Raw genomic sequence first — 16849 nt, forward strand, 5'->3', positions numbered from 1 at the left:
TCCAACAACTCCAGGATTGACATTTACGTTGGGGCCTGATGTTTCGGCATGGTCCCCTTCTGGTATTTATGCATGTGGACGATATTTTTTTGTTTGTCAGAGATCCAACCACTAACCTAGCTCCTATTATCTGCGAAATGATTAGATTTGGGTGTTTCTCGGGCCTCTCCATAAACTGGAGTAAATCAGAGCTTTGCTTTTTCCACTCATTGATGCCACAGTCCCCTTTGTGTTGGAATACCCTCTGACCTGACCCAAAAATGCCACCAGATACCTGGGTATTATGCTTCATAAACAACAAGCGAAGGTAATTCAGCTGAATTATGGACCAGTAGTTGACAAACTATCCACGCAAATTGAACGCTGGCTTATATAGCCTTTGTCCATGGCTGGGCACTTTGTGAGTATCAAAATGGTAGCCCTCCCCTGATTTTCATACCTGCTTTTGAAATACTAATCCGACTCACTAAATCCGACTCACTTACAGTTTTTTTGCACCTTTGAAGAGCCTTTTGCTCCGCCTGATCTGGGTCGTAGACCCAGAATACAATGGGATGTTTTAACACTCCCTTATGAGGGGATTCAGAGTATCGGACCTGGCTGCACAGAGTCAATTTGCATAGTGGTGGTAACTAGCATATGCTTGATTACCATACCTTAAACCAGAAAAGGACCAGGCGGGGCACACCCCACTTGCCTCTGTACTACCACATGGTCTCCCACTGAACCCCACAGATATTCAAACCCTCTCTACTACCAGCTGTGTGAAGCTTTGTAGGAGCCTGAGTAGAGGGTTACAGTATTCCCCAGCTATATCACTAGCTCATAACGCTTGGCTGCCTCTTACCCAGGAACGACTGGTGTAGTGCACTTTGCACACACTTCACCTGCATACATAGAGAGACATCTTCCCAGATGGATATGTTATCACACAAGATGACATCACATGCACTGGGGTCTCCTCATATATGGATCACTTTATTCCCCAACACCTGCACAATACACTGCGTGACTGATTACCCTAATTTCCAGTAGTGCACGAGGACTTTCCATTGACACTGATTATCACTACCACAGAGGGGTGACGATTAGTCTCAAGACTCTATCAGTCTTGCTTGGCCTTAAGCCCAGAGGCAGTGAGAAGGCCAAGGCAGCGTGGGAGCGTAACATAGTGTGCCCCACTCCAGACAAGACGCAGCATTATTGTTGTACGCAAATGGCACTCATCTCCCCTAATCAACTGCATGAATCGTTAAATTATAAGTTCCTACATGGAGCTCACGCCATGCCTCAGGGCTTAGCTAAAAATGATTTCACACAATACCACAAATGGCCAAAATGTGGAGCTGACCACAAAACTTTATACGTCTGGTATGGACCTGCCTTGTAATTCAAGCTTACTGGCTTCAGATTCTTGCTTGAATTTCTGCATGTCATCATGGGTCACTATGGACCCTGACCCCCTGATGATCCTGATAGGATTTGTCAAACCCCTCCTGCTCGGCGTCCAACACTTTGCAGCCATTGCACTGTTGTTGGCTAAGTGTTGGATAGCCTTTGCTGGGGCAGTGGCTGGTCCCCCACCACAGAAGACTGGCTGAAATACATGATATATTGTGACACTACCAGCGAAGTGTACGCTGCTCTCCAAACCCTCACACCCCAGGCACAAAGACATCTGGCAGCATCTACGTGATTACCTGTTAACACTGGACTCGAAGGCCTTGGATGGAGGTGTATAGTGCATCCTACCACTATGACTCTCGCCCTATCTCATCCCCCCATGTCAAGCTATCTTGGATTGGATATGAGTCACTGCACTACCCACAGGCTCCCACAAACTACTCTTCTTCCTTGCCTCCCCCCTTTTTTTGTAGTGCCCATGTATCCGTTATGATATCTAGTGTATCATTCCCTTCCTCTTGTATCGTCCTTTGTCTCCAAATGGAGCGTGCGCAGTTGCTGCTGCGAAATTGAATGCCCCCAGATGGGCCTCGGTGTGCCTGTGGATATGCTAAATCCGTTGTGCCCCGCAAAATCGACCTGCTCGATAACAGACCGTGTGGCCCCCGCATCCTGGGGTGGTGCTCCTTCGCGGCAGGGTTTGCCGTGTATTTATCCAAGCTCTAAGTACCCAACGTCCAAGGAGCACTCGAGCGGCAACATGCTCCTAAAGAGCCTTTATGGTATACACCACGGCCCATTTGGGGGCATTCAATGACACAGCAGCAACATTGCGCGCGCCATTTGGAGACAAAGGACACTACAAGGCCCATAATGCTCTGCTAGTCGCGGTAAGGCATCCCATTCAGGGAATGCATTGGAGCATTTAAATGATGAGGGCGGTGTCCTATGCACCTTCAATTGCCAAAGCTTCTGAAGAGAAGTGGGGACACTTCGAAACGCGTCAGGCATCCATGGCACATTGAACTGCTTAAAGTTATCGTTGTACTGGTGGACTGTATACCATAAAGTCTCTTTAGGAGCATGTTGCCGCTCGAGTGCTCCTTGGACGTTGGGTACTTGGAGCTTGGATAAATACACGGCACGCCCTGCCGCGAAGGAGCACCACCTCAGGATGCAGGGTCCAGGTGGTCTGTTATCAAGGTTTCGAGTAAGTTGAAACACGTAATGGCGACCATGCACCAATAAATCTTTAAGTAAATACCGTGGTCCGTATCCGTTCTTTGGGAAGATTGTGGACGAGACGGAGTCTTGTGGATATAAATTATATATATATGCATGCTGTGAAACGAAGAATTAAACACGTGCATAATCATTCTGCTGGAGTGCGACCTGTTTCCTCTTTTGATGAAAGGTTTTGTTTGTTAGCGGTTGAACTGATTTTGTATATATATATATATATATATATATATATATATATATATATATATATATATATATATATATATATATATATATATATATATATATTCCAATCGACTGCGCTCTGCAAATGAAGATACCCACACAGCGATAGTTTGCTCCTTTTATTGCAGGGCAGCAGCAACGGACATGGAATCTCCTTCGAGCACTGCACACCAATTGCCTACGCGTTTCAGAAAGGGATTTCCTTATTCATGGCTTGGCGTTCTGTAGTGGGTTGGAAAGCAGCTTCGATATTCACAGGTGTTTTAAAGTCAATGTAAGTTCCGCCCCACTGGGTGTGTCGGCTGCAAGGCATTCTGGTTGATGTAGTACCAGATGATGTCAAATCCATAGTGGGTGCCACTTTCAAGTCCCCTCATATCGTATTCCCCATCGGGTTGCTCTCTGGGTGAGCCCAGGCCCGCTGCTTTTCTTATGCTGATTCCGCAAGGCATGTTGTTCCGTGGATTGTGTCTCCGTTGAAACACATGGACCCGCCTCACAGCGGTGGGGTGATCTTCGTGACCCGAGCCGGCCACATAATATTCCAATCGACTGCGCTCCGCAAATGAAGATACCCACACAGCGATAGTTTGCTCCTTTTATTGCAGGGCAGCAGCAACGGACATGGAATCTCCTTCGAGCACTGCACACCAATTGCCTACGCGTTTCAGAAATAGATTTCCTTATTCATGGCTTGGCGTTCTGTAGTGGGTTGGAAAGCAGCTTCGATATTCACAGATGTTTTAAAGTCAATGTAAGTTCCGCCCCACTGGGTGTGTCGGCTGCAAGGCATTCTGGTTGATGTAGTACCAGATGATGTCAAATCCATAGTGGGTGCCACTTTCAAGTCCCCTCATATCGTATTCCCCATCGGGTTGCTCTCCGGGTGAGCCCAGGCCCGCTGCTTTTCTTATGCTGATCCCGCAAGGCACGTTGTTCCGTTGATTGTGTCTCCGTTGAAACACACGGACCCGCCTCACAGCGGTGGGGTGATCTTCGTGACCCGAGCCGGCCACATAATATTCCAATCGACTGCGCTCCGCAAATATATATATATATATATATGCATGACCACTGCAAGCAAGACTCCATTTTCTCTGTTTCTGCAGAAACATTGGCATGTCTGCCTTTGAGGTAGATCTGGTCAGCCCGTATGTTTCCAAGAGCCTGTGAAAACATTAAATCATTCAGACAATGACATCTACAAGACACCTGATGTGCAGACAATGACCTCAATAAGATACCTGATGCAACGTCAACGTTGAACATGTGCCTCGTTATCTCTATTTCAATGTCAGACAAGAGCTATAACATAAACAGAGTAGTCTGACTTAATGTGTTTTTACCTTATTTGTTCATAAGACTACATCTAAGACTAGCATCTTGATGCAAACAAGTTATGTCAGAAATACCAATCTCAGATAATTTATAGTATAGAAGGCTCTCCAATTGACCACTTGGGAGGAGAGGTCCTTCGGCCCAGATTAACGTGCAAGATATTGCCAGAAGAAGATCTTGACTGCCAGATTGCCATGGTGCTGCTGCATGCTGTTCGTTTCTGAAATCTGATACCAAGCCATGTCCGGGAGAAGAGAAAGTAAAGCTGAGGTGTGTTTTCTTCTCGAGGGAATACTGGTTCCCAACTGCCGATAGCTGCAGCATTTTTTTGTAAACAGGTATGCAGTGCGTTTATTCTCCCTAAGGAACTCTAGATGCAAGTTAAACTCCTCCATGCTCTCCTAGTGTTGTCCTTAGAAGTAGGTTTAGGGTGTTGGGTTGCTAGATTGCATTATAAATATAGTGGAAATGGAATTAGTTAAAGTGTATTTTCCTTAGTGCAGATTGTGTGTGAGATATTGTACAGAGTGAAATTGGGCTTCTCAAAATACCACTGTGTCCCATAATAGCTGTTTAGGGACTGTTAGTAACCTAAAAGCATTGATGCCACTTCAACCATGTATTGAGTGGTGTCCTGCAGGGCTACAGTAACCTTTCATTCACATTCAATTGCTGGTGCATTGAACTAAGTTCACTTGTGTCACCCTTGGGTGTGAAAACAAACCTTGTGGAGCTAAGTCAGAATCTTAGTATACACAACACTACTGTGGAGGACCGAGTTATCACAAGATCAGAACACACAATCTGATTGTCTGGCAAGGTAGTCTCTTAATCTACAGTAAGGTCAAAAACACGCAATCGAATTGGCTGGCCACAACATGAAGTGAAAGTTGAAGCCACCAATTTTTGATACTGTCACTTGGTCCCTGTGTTGTAGAACATAGCCACAAATAAGGAATAAGGCATTAGGATAGGTGTAAGCTGACCCCTGGCTCTTGTGGGGTTCCCAGAGGGACACTCCAGGGGGTCAAATTAATACGATTTTTTTTCTCACTATACCACAGTACTATTGTGGGGCTCAGCGGGCCCCATATAAGTTTGCAGTAGTAATATGGTGCTAGGGAAAAAGGGTGGGGTCTTGAGGTGCTGTAAGACCATAGGGTTTGGCCAGCAATGGGATCTTGACCATCTATGGGGGTTGGGGGCAGGGTCCAGCCGCAGACCTGGCCCTGTGTCCAACCCCGTGCTGTGCATGGTCGAGGTGGGGGGTTGGCAGCCCAGAAGAGGGTTGTAATTTCTTACTTTACACTAAAAAGAAACCTGAGAAATTCATTGGAAAAAACAAAAGTTAAAGCAACGTTATAATTAGGTGACGATATCAGTTAAAAGTTTACATTTTAATCTAAATAAAAGCACTGAAATTCACCAGTGATAGTTCACTGATGTAAATATTAGTTGCGCCATCGCCACGCACCACTTATTACCTCACATTTTAGATTACCCATGACATATTCTTTGAAATAATCGACAACATCAATGAGACATCTGAAAGGACATCATTGACTACAACACTACTGTTGAGTGTGAGGAGAGGCTCTATGCAGATGTGCAGCGTATAATATGCTATTTATGACTACTGTTGAGTGTGAGGAGAGGCGCTATGCAGATGTGCAGCGTATAATATGCTATTTATGACTACTGTTGAGTGTGAGGAGAGGCTATATGCAGATGTGCAGCGTATAATATGCTATTTGTGACTACTGTTGAGTGTTAGGAGTTTGGATCAGGATGTCCCTCTACTCCCTCAAAAGTGTAATAAATAGCAGATTGCGCTATGTGCATCTGCAGGTAGGGTTATTCAATGGCATGTTTTTATGTACTTTTTTTCAAATCAAAATGCATTTAACCAAAACTAGGACGCTTTGGGGTATATTTGTCCAGTAAAGTAAAATTACAATGAAGAGAGCTCATGGCTGTTAGGGGGTCGTTTTCATGTGTAAAGTAAGTTTAATGTGCAACCTGTGAAGTGGTAAACATTGGCCTAAGGCACTTTTGATCTAATGTGGCACTGAACTGGAATTTAACCTTGGCACTATAGTATAGTTGCTCTAAATATAGTGTTATTGGCCAAATTTATTTTCACTGCAGTGGCATATATATCTCTATGTATCACTTGGGAGCCCCCCTCTGGCCCTCCCAAATGACAAATGCTTCCTAGGCTTGATTTCACTTCATTCCTTTGTCTTCCTTCACCCCACACTTCCTGGCTCTTTATCTCGCTCTTGCCTTTTCCTTCCACCAACCTACATTTCCTGTCACTTTATCTCACTCTGCCAGATGCTTCTTCTTTTCTGCTATCACCCTTTGTCACGTTTTTCCTATCTTTCTCGCTTTTTTGCCTTTAGCCAAGTCTATTAATGATTGTTAGTGCCCTCCACCTACCACCCAGCTGCACGATGTAATCACTGGGCACGATTTAATCACTGGGCACAGATGTGTTGAAGGCTAATTGTGCAGAAGGAGTTGCGCGAGACGAGGAAAGAGTGAATTAAGCCTGGGTGGACGAGCTAACCATGCCCTCATGTATATTCTCCTTTGCTTTAGATCCCGGGACATTTGACTGTGTTTTAGCTTCTTTTCACCGATACCGCACGCGCAGCAATCAGGATTGCCTCAAATAAGACGATGCTGCTGCAGTATTTTACCCAGATGCTTGTCACCCTTCCCACGCACAATCCATCTCACATCCTACAGTCAAACCATGCAAGCAATTTGATGTATGCCAAAGAAAACCCTTTTACCCCCATTTCACAATAATTTATCACTTTTGGACTTGACATTGCGCCATGCATTTCCTACGTGAATGAATAGACCTTGTCTTCTTTTTCAATTTGGAAACATCAGATCACTGCAAAGGAATGTCGCCAGAGAGCAGATCAATGTGAGCTCAGGGGAGGAGGCGGCAGATAAGAAATCTGCTTTCTTTTCTGCCTAGAATCAGTTAGCGATTAAACTCTTCTGTGGGGCTCCGGGCAGGATAGTGCCCAGACGTAGACAGGCACCTCAGGGAAGAGAGGAATATATGATGTCATCAACAAAACACAAGGAGCTCGCCCTCGGTCCCAGTGTAATTTACTTTAAAGCCTAAAGCACTGGAGTGGAAAATGTTAAACGCCAGCAATGTCCCTTTAAAGGCTGTGAAATGTGTCAAATCAGTTATCATTAAAGGAAAAAAATATCAAACCAAAAATAAGTAAAGATTGTTCTGCACACTCAATATATGTTCCTTTTGTTATATTGTGCCAGGGGGATTTTCTTATAAGTGATGTTACCACCTGCTGCACAGCGAGGAGCCCCCGTCAGCCATTGGGCAAAGAAAGTGTTATTCACATTTTGGATCAGGCCAGAGCAGTATTAGATTCTTACCATTAGCTGTTGGCTATTAGGGGCCTAGTCCATCGTTTGCCTCCCATTTCAGTGCATGGATGGTGAAACGAAGCATCCAAGCACTGCATTGCACGTGCATGTCTTTTTACTCCCATAGGTGTTCCTACACTTCTGTCAATACTGCACCAAAGTTGATTTGGCAACTAAATGTGATTTGTGCTCCTTAGTGTGTTTCAACACTCCAGCCGATGTTGCAGCACAAATCGGTTTGTACCTTTATGTGATCTTGCATCTAAATGCAGTCTTGCTCCTAATTTTGATGACACAATTCTGCTTACTTTTACGGCTAATGGCGCACAAAATGTGATTTTACACCTAAATTGGATTTGTGTTTCTACACGTTTTCCGCACGTATTCTAATATTGCACCAAGATTGAGTCTGCACTACAATGTGCTGTCAACCAAATGAGAGCATGCTGATGTGCATCTTATATACCTAATGTGACATCTTCACATCACAATTTGTATTGGTACTGAGTGATTTTTCACTTTAATTGAATATAGGTTCCTACAATGAACAACACACTTTACACATACCGTGCATGTGAACAGGGAAATATCATTTAAACTGCAGTCTCAACAAGGACCAGCCTTTAGGGGGCATGTTGTTGGACAGGCATTGGATTTTTAAGTCCAACACCTAACCTATACATATAGATATTTATATGTCTATTTGCATATTATATATATATATTCACTAAAAGAAACCAAAGGTTACAGCGACGTTATAGTTAGGCTGACATTTCAATCATACAAAACCAGAGAAATTCAGCAGTTATAGTTAGCTGAGCTAACTATAACTCACACCCCTGCAATGCACTGCTTATGACCTCATATATTACACCACCCATGATATGGTCAGTGACATCACTAATGACATCTCAAATGACATCATTGATGACATCATCCAGTGACTGTGTTCTTAAAAACATTTATGAGTGTTAAATATACACACCAAGTTGTGTTGGTGAATAAGTGGATCTCTGAGTAACTCCGGGCGGTGCCAGCGGAGTTTGTGGATTATTGCCTACTCTGCGCTCTGTTTGAAAAGCAAAGTTTAGGCAAAAACTCCCCTCCATGGTGAAGTGGAGTTAGCCAGTCCCTCCACCCTCCCAAATTAATATTTTTTTTTAAAAGAAGGCACTTACCTGCGTGGCTGCCTCCTTCTCTGCCCGGCCGCTCTCCTTCCTGCTCCTCAACGTTCTTTTCCTATGAAAAAACACTACGCTGTGCATTTTAATTGTTTATTAATTTGGGAGGGAGGAGGGAGCGTATCATATTTCCATGGAGTTTTTTTCAAACTCCGTGGAAATACGCGTAGAGGTACTACGCTTGCTACGCCCAGGCGTGCCTGACTGGATGATTCAGTGTGTACATGAGTAACTGTTTAAGTGAATAATTAAATGTCTCAGTGAATGTATGGGTGAGTGACTTGCTCTGTGAATGTCTGTATCTGTCTGTCAGTTGGTGTCTAAGTGGTTGTATAGGTGTGTGAGTGGATACATAAGTTTCTGTATGGGTGAGTGATTGGTTGTCTGAGTACTTGCATGGGTGTCTCAATGTCTGTGTGGGTGGGTGAGAGTGGGTGTAACAGCCTGTATAGATGAGTGAGGGAGTGAGTCAGTGTCTCTAAGGGTTCGTCAGTGTGTGTGTAAGGGACTGTGTGGGTGAGTGAGTGTGTGTGTGGCTGTGTCAGTGAGTGAATGGATGTGTCAGTGGTGTATGGGTGAGTGACTGCATATGTGGAGGCAGTATAGATGAGTGTTGGAGTATATGAGAGACTGTATGTGTGACTGAGTGATTGCGAGAGTAGCCGTATGGGTGAGCGTGTGCTTATGTCAGTGACTGTACAGGTGAGTATGTGTTTGTATCTGTATGAATAAGTGAGTGCGTGTGTGTATAACTGTACAGGTGAGTAAATTGCTGTGTGATTGACTCTATGGGTGAGTGAATAGGTGTGCGAGTAGTTCTATGAGTGGCTGTGTGTGAATGGCTGTATGGGTGTATGAGTGAATATATCAGTGGCTGTATTAGTGAGTGAGTTAATGTATGAGTGGCTATATGGTAACTGAGTAGATGTGTGTGTAAACCTATGAATCTGTGAGTGGGTGTATAAGTACTGGTATGGGTGTGTCAATGGTTTTGAGAATGCCAGTGTAGAAGTTGGAGTGGGTGCATGAAAGGTTATACTGGGGTGTGAGTGGTTGTGTCAGAGATTCTATGGATGATGTAATCAGTGATGTAATTTGAGATGTCATCAGTAATGTCATGAGTGATGTCACTGACCATTTCATGAGTGAGGTAATAAGTGAGGTCATAAGCAGTGCATTGCAGGGGCTCAAGTTATAGGTAGCTAAGTTAACTATAACTGCTGAATTTACTTGGTTTTGTATGAGTTAAATGTCAGCCTAATTATAATGACCCTGTAACCTTTGTTTTTTCTGTGAATTTCTAGGTTTTTTTTATATGCTAATTCCTAAATATAACATCCCTATGGTGTTTGCAGAGTGGTGGGGAAAGAGGGCGGTGCCTCTGACCAGCTCTCAGGAATCCCACTGTGTAGGACTTTGCAGAAAGTACCAGGAGGGCTTCTTGGTCCCCAAGGTCCCTTAGCAGCCAAGAGAACTTAATTCCCCAACCAGTAGTGTGCCAGGAGCCATGTTTGCAGTGTGATGGAGAAAGAGGGCATGGCCTCCAAACACCTCTTAACAATCCTGGTGTGTGGGCCTTATTAGAGGTAACAGGAGGGATAGTTGGCCCCCAAGGATGTCCTTGGGGCCAACTACCACTCCTGTTACCTCCAGTAAGTCCCACACTGCAGAATTTCTGAGACGTTGTCAGAAGCCATGCCCCCTTCCTCTATCACTCTGCAAACATGCCTTTTGGCACACTACTTGTTGGGGGATGACGGCCCCTTGGCTCGTCATTGTCCTTGGGGGCCAACTAGCCCTCCTGTTTCCTCCGGTATGACCCACACAGCTGCATTGCTGAGAGGTCACCAGAGGCCACACCCCTTTCACCACCACTCTGTAAACGCAGCCTCTGGTGCACTATTGCTTCTGATATGAAGTCCACTTTAGTCCTGAGGCCCTCAGGAGGCAAGGAGACCTCATCCCCCACTAGCAGTGCACTGAGAGGTGCATTTGCAGAATGGTGGAGAAAGGGGGTGTGGACCTTCAGCAGCCAAGGGGACTTCATACCCCAACCAGGAGAGCGCCAGGTGGTGCATTTGCAGGGTAGTGGAGAAAGGGGGCGAGGCCTCCAGCAAGTTGCCGGCTTTTTTTTCTTTTTTAGAAAGGGGAGCCTTTTTAGCCCAGGGAACCCCATCCTCAGGGGCATGCCCATTTTTTTATTAATTAGTTTAAAAAAGGAAGAGTGCCACACAGCCCCACTCCTGAGGCAGATTTCAGTCCCATCCCCCAAGGCCAGGATTTTATATTTTTTATTGAAAGGTGCTGCCTATTTCAGCCGGGACCCCATCACCATCGCCATGGGGAGGGGGGCCAGCGTGGCCCTCCTCCCTGGCCTGATATTACCCGGGGCCCCATGCCCGGAGCATCGCCACTTCGATGGGGGTCGCGGGTTCAAACCTGAATGCCCAGCGGTCCCTGCCAGCATCCTGCCTCCTGCGGGAACTGGTATTGCTTTTGGACAGAAGGAGCTGCTAACACACAGCTCCCTCCATCCAAAAGCAGACCAGAGTTTGCTATGGCTTGGCAGGAGCGGCGCTACGTCCAAGCCATAGCGAACTGCAATGTCCTGGGGGTGTGCACCCCAGGATAATACTGGAGCTAGCCCCAGGGTATGATGTTCCCTAGGGCTATGTAGGACTCCTAGAAGGGGGCTGCACATCCCCCCTGTTTTGTTCACTTTTACCCCAGGAAGGTGGTAGTACCCGGGGCCAGGGGCCTGCAACAGACCACCTTAGTTATTGCACTTGTGCCTGGGGAGGTGGCGGTCCTCGGGGCTATGATAAGCTCTAGGAGGGGGGCCCAGTGCACCCCTCAATATTTACCTTAAGCTCTCAGGACCTGACCCACCTTTTTTTTTTTTTTACACAAGCGGGGGAGCCCGCGCTTGCTGTTTCAAAAAATAATTTGCCACAAATTTGCGTATATTGTGGCAATTTCTTTTTTTTAAAAGTGCTTTCATGCCATGGTGGGGGGTCAGGGTATTCTTACCCTGACCCCTTTTCTTCATTTTCGCTTTTTTGGCTGCCAACATCTCCTGATTGAAGTGTTAGCAGCCAATCAGAGCAGTGCATTTCCGTTCATGAGCTTGTCTTTTTTCATGAAGGCTTCGCGACCAGAGATATATCTATCTTTTTCTTCTTAAATTTCTGAAAAACGACGGAACAAAGTTACACCAAATAACAAAAAGCACAATGTACATCACATCTACCTTTCCTGACAATTTTGGTTTGATTTCATTTGACCTTTCGGGCTGTAGGTTCGACAACGCGTTCCTATGGAAATTAACACTACAAAAGCACCCTTATTTAATGCCCCTATTTCTCGGTCCTCACTGCACATATCACCCCCAAACTTTACATGACACACAGAACCTACTTTTACACTTTATTTTGAAAATTTCATAACGATTGGTGATATAACGCCGAAGTTATAGATAAGTCAAAAAATGCTTTTCCTATTGATATTAATTCATATTACTACATCTATGCACTACCCTTCCCTAAACAACATAAAAACCCTTTACCACCCCTTTACACCAACCATTTCTGAGCCCTAATTGATGAAGGAAGTCGAGGCAATGGAAACAGTTCATTATATTTCTCCTCAGGCATAATATTTATTGATGCACCACTATCAATAATGAATGGTATTGAATAACTATTGACTTTTAGTGTGATCTTCGGACAATGTTTGAAGGGCTTTGGTGGTTTGTCACATCGATTTTTCTTGGACAGGTGCTTTTCCTCATAGGCGGCTAGTCCAACATGCGCATGCTTCGCTGAGATAGACATCGTCATGGCACAAACATCTTCACTTTCAATTGATATTAATATGGAAGAACTGTTTGACGGAGATTTAGATGTTTCTCAACTTCTTTTGATGTCGATTTGCCTCCGTTGATGTGGTCGCTTGGCCTTATGAGCATGTGTTCCTTCTGTAAAGTTCGAGCTACCATTTTGTCTTCGCACTGCGACACACGTACTTGTTCCCTTTACCTTGCAAACTGTCACAAAATGGTTCAGCCTTTCCAGATCTGCCTAATGGTGGACCATTTACCTTCATGTGAAAATGAAAATCCACAGCTGTAGCACAACCTTTTTTTCTGTGGAAAATTCACTCTGTGTCCCTTGGCCTTGTGGTTAGGCTTACCTTTCACATTCATGACTGGCTCACTCTGGGCACCTCCGGCTTCTGTGTCAGGCTTCAGTGTCAGCAACATGTTGATCAGCACGCACATCAGCTCTCGCAGCCAGGAGAACTTGCTCCGGACTAGGAGTTTTGGTCAGTATTCTCCATTTGGGCAAATCTGACAAGCTTCCTTCAATCATTCTAAAGCGTATAGCTTTCTCATCATTAAATTCATTGAACTTACAGTATTTGATGAGTTTTTTCAGTCTTTCAGAAAAGTTCTCAATTGTCTCACCAGCTTTCTGTCATTCTTGAGTGAAGATGTACCTTTCACAATCTATATTTGGCATTGGATTGAAGGCTACTTTGATTTGAGTGTATGTAATTTCATCAGCTCATGGCATATTCTTTATGATTTCTTTTCACCTTCACCAGCAAGGTTCTTAAGGTACTTGAAAATCTTCTTGTTTCCTGCTTCTTCAGTCACATCAATGAAATCATCAAATGCCTCTATCTAGGCAGTCCATCTTTCACCAATATTCAGCTTTTTGGCAGTATCGAATGGTGGTGGTGGTTTCAAGAAGGCACCAGCATTGCAACCATTTGTGGAACTTGCTGACGTGGAGAATATAGTTCTCACCAACTCTACATGGCGGTCTTGTTTATGCAAAACACTTCTGAAGCGTTGCGCTGTGCTGGCATCTGGATCATCTTTGATAATGACAGGAAACAGGACCCCTTTCTTGGTTTCCATTGGAGAAGCAAATTATTGTGGTTCCGATCGCTGCTCTCGACTTCCTGCAACATTTGGAGTTGTGAGCCCCACTTGGCAGCTTTGCTGGGGTGCTGCTGCAGATATGGACAGCTCTAACAAGCATTACCTCAGACACTTTCTCTGTTGTCAATCCCTCCAGCGCTGTGGCATGATGACTCTCTTTAGTCAGTACAGGTAAGCAGATGATGGTTTCTTGTATCACTTTGCCTTTTAGCATCTCTTTGTGCTGTCTGACATCTGGTTGACCTCTGCCTCGCAGAGATCTTGTCGCAGTGCTTTCTTGGAATTTGCGACTCTTTCAAAACCTGACTGCATACAACTTTAACGGTATCACTCAGTATGAATGTATGGCTGTGATTTGCGCAGTATCACAGTATCACAGTAGCGCAGTACCTCTTCGTGCAACCTTCTCAGCAGGTTCTTGACCACCGATATGTAGACTTTTTAGTGAAGCTTCCTTTAACTTCAAATGCTTTACACGGAACTGGGGCTGTGCTTTGACTCCACATAGGACAAACATCAATTCTTTAATTCGACTGAGGCACACATGGCATGTGCAAGCAGTTTGCTGGACCATGGCACTCTCTCTGGGAGAGCACTGTCGATCTTTGGGTTACGTATCCCCGATCTCGTCACCAGTTGTAGCGTCCTCCCCAGCCAGGGTACTCACCAATGACTATGCCACACATGGACTTTAGTATAACATGTCTTTATTCTTCTGCATGCAGCCGTGAACTCCACATTCGAAACCTGCATTCCATTCAATATGCTCTAATGCTTACGTCACAGTTCTACAGAGTACATAAGGAGCCACAAAGGTTCCATTATTAAAAACTCACACAGCACTCCATGTCCCTCCTTCTGTGACAAGGTAGAACTTTCTGTAGGTCAATACAGGCCAAGCCAAATTAAAAAAGTTGTGTTTAGGCCAGGGCCGCTTGAATTATGCGTCAGGGGAGGGTCACATTATGCAGCAAAGTTACGTTAATTATGCTGCAAGAATTCATAATACATATCATTTTGTAATACAATTACTTCATTATTTCATCATTTTGGTAACACTGTCTGGGCATTGGTTGCAAAACATTAGTACCAGTTTAGCCCCTAAGTATAGCAATAAGCAATAGAAAGATGACCAGTCCAGCTTTGCAACGGTCCCTCCATTGCGCGTTAGCACGTATTGCTGCATGTTTAGTACTTAAGAACCGTTTGATTTAGAAACAATTTTTATTTTGTTAAAATCTGCAGATTTTGCAGCAGATGATGGATTATGTGGCAAACGCTGCAAATCTATAATTCTGTGAAAAGCGCCGCAGCCGCACAATCACATAATTCCAGTGGCCCTGGCTAGGGCATATCCATACAGATACTATTTGAAAGCTGAATGGTCTTGTCCTTCACTGAGGCTGTTAGGACTGGCACAACTTAAACTAAGCATACCAGCTATCAACTCTTCCCACAGATGTTTACAGAGTACGGAAACCGATCACTTGCCAGTTCTGCAGAGTTTGCTTTTCCCTCCCCACTTAAGAAATCAAAAACAACTTTTACTAGGCACACTTGTAATATAAATTGCATTGACTTCTCCCTAAAGACCTCTTGTCTATGTCTTTGCTCAGTGCCATCGGATGCAGTAATGCAGCAGGGTGCAATAAACAAATATTGACTACCAGCCCACCATGTTATGTCGGCAAACACAATTAAAATCAGTCCAACAACGTCCTGAACATAGTGCACAGATGGCCAATGGGCTTTACCTCCAGGTTTTAACGTAGATACAAATAAAAATAAGAAACTGTGACAGAAGCCTATTACAATCAAATGACAGGAAATGGATGTGGCAGATGTTGCTAAATAGATCTAAAATGAAATCTGTCCTCCAGAGTAACTGTGCGATTGGTCTTTGTTGGTTTGTGAGGACAGACACAATGATAATGTTTGCATCAATGTAACTCAATTTAAATTGTAGTAACTAGAAAATCAATAGGGAAATCTACACTAGTGCAAAAAGGTGAAGCAATTCTGTTTTTGATGAGCAGGGAAGCAGTTTAGTATTTAATTCTACATATTGGATAAATTAACTCAGTGCGGTAAAGCACCACTTTTCATGTGCAACCTGGGAGCCACGGCTTTGTTTCTGGGAGGTCTATTTATTCTTATATTCGTCCAAAGTCGTTATCTTCTGATTAATGAAAGAGACAACTTTGCACATTTGTTTTAATGTAAGATATCCCTTTTTACATGTGTCTTGTGTGGCTTTTCTTGAACCCGTAACCAGTAGCGGCTCCTCGAGGGAGTGCTGCGGGGCGGTGGGGCGGGGCGGGGTAGGGCGGGGGGTAGTAAAGTCCGGCATACGGCCGAACGGAGGTAAGTACATAAATAAATAAATAAAACAGAGTTTACTACCCCCCACCCTGACCCTCACCCACCCCGCCTCACCGTCCCGCAGCACTCCCTCGAGGAGCCGCTCCTGCCCGTAACTAGAACGTAATCCCTAACCTGGACCAGACTTTGAACATCACGAGCCAGTGGAAGATAACATAGGGTCGAACGTGATGTAAAACTGTGCAAAATGCGTTCTGAGTTGATCTTTAGAAACAAGAGCCACCTCAGTATTATGTAGAAGGGTCTATCTGGCTGGGCCTGGAATCCCACATGTGGTGGCTTATTTCTTTACTTGGCTGATCTGAATTGTAAAGTATAGAGCAACATACAGAAGATAAATCGCTCTTCTGACCGCAGTCCATTTTGCATGATACGAGATGTAGCAGTGGGGAAAAGAATCAACAAATTTCAGTGCACCTCATGGTTGGTCTAAAGAATGAACTTTGCCTGGGGGATTGCTTGTCTGGTGCTATGCGCATGGGAGGCATTACTGAGGGTCATTGGGGACTGCAAGCCGTTCGTCCTGACATTAATTTATAATTTTAGGAGCCCACTTTTGAATGCTTGGGTTGCCAAACACCCAGACTGGCCAGTCTTTCTTCTTCAGTTCTACACCCGCTGTCTCTGCCCCACTCATCAGTGTTATTATTGGTTGCAGTGGCTCTCACTCTTTTCCACTTGCAGCAAAGGCAGAGGTTGTGCCAGTTTAGGA

This window comes from Triturus cristatus, chromosome 2_1, assembly GCF_964204655.1.
Source record: "Triturus cristatus chromosome 2_1, aTriCri1.1, whole genome shotgun sequence".
Taxonomy (NCBI): Eukaryota; Metazoa; Chordata; class Amphibia; order Caudata; family Salamandridae; genus Triturus; species Triturus cristatus.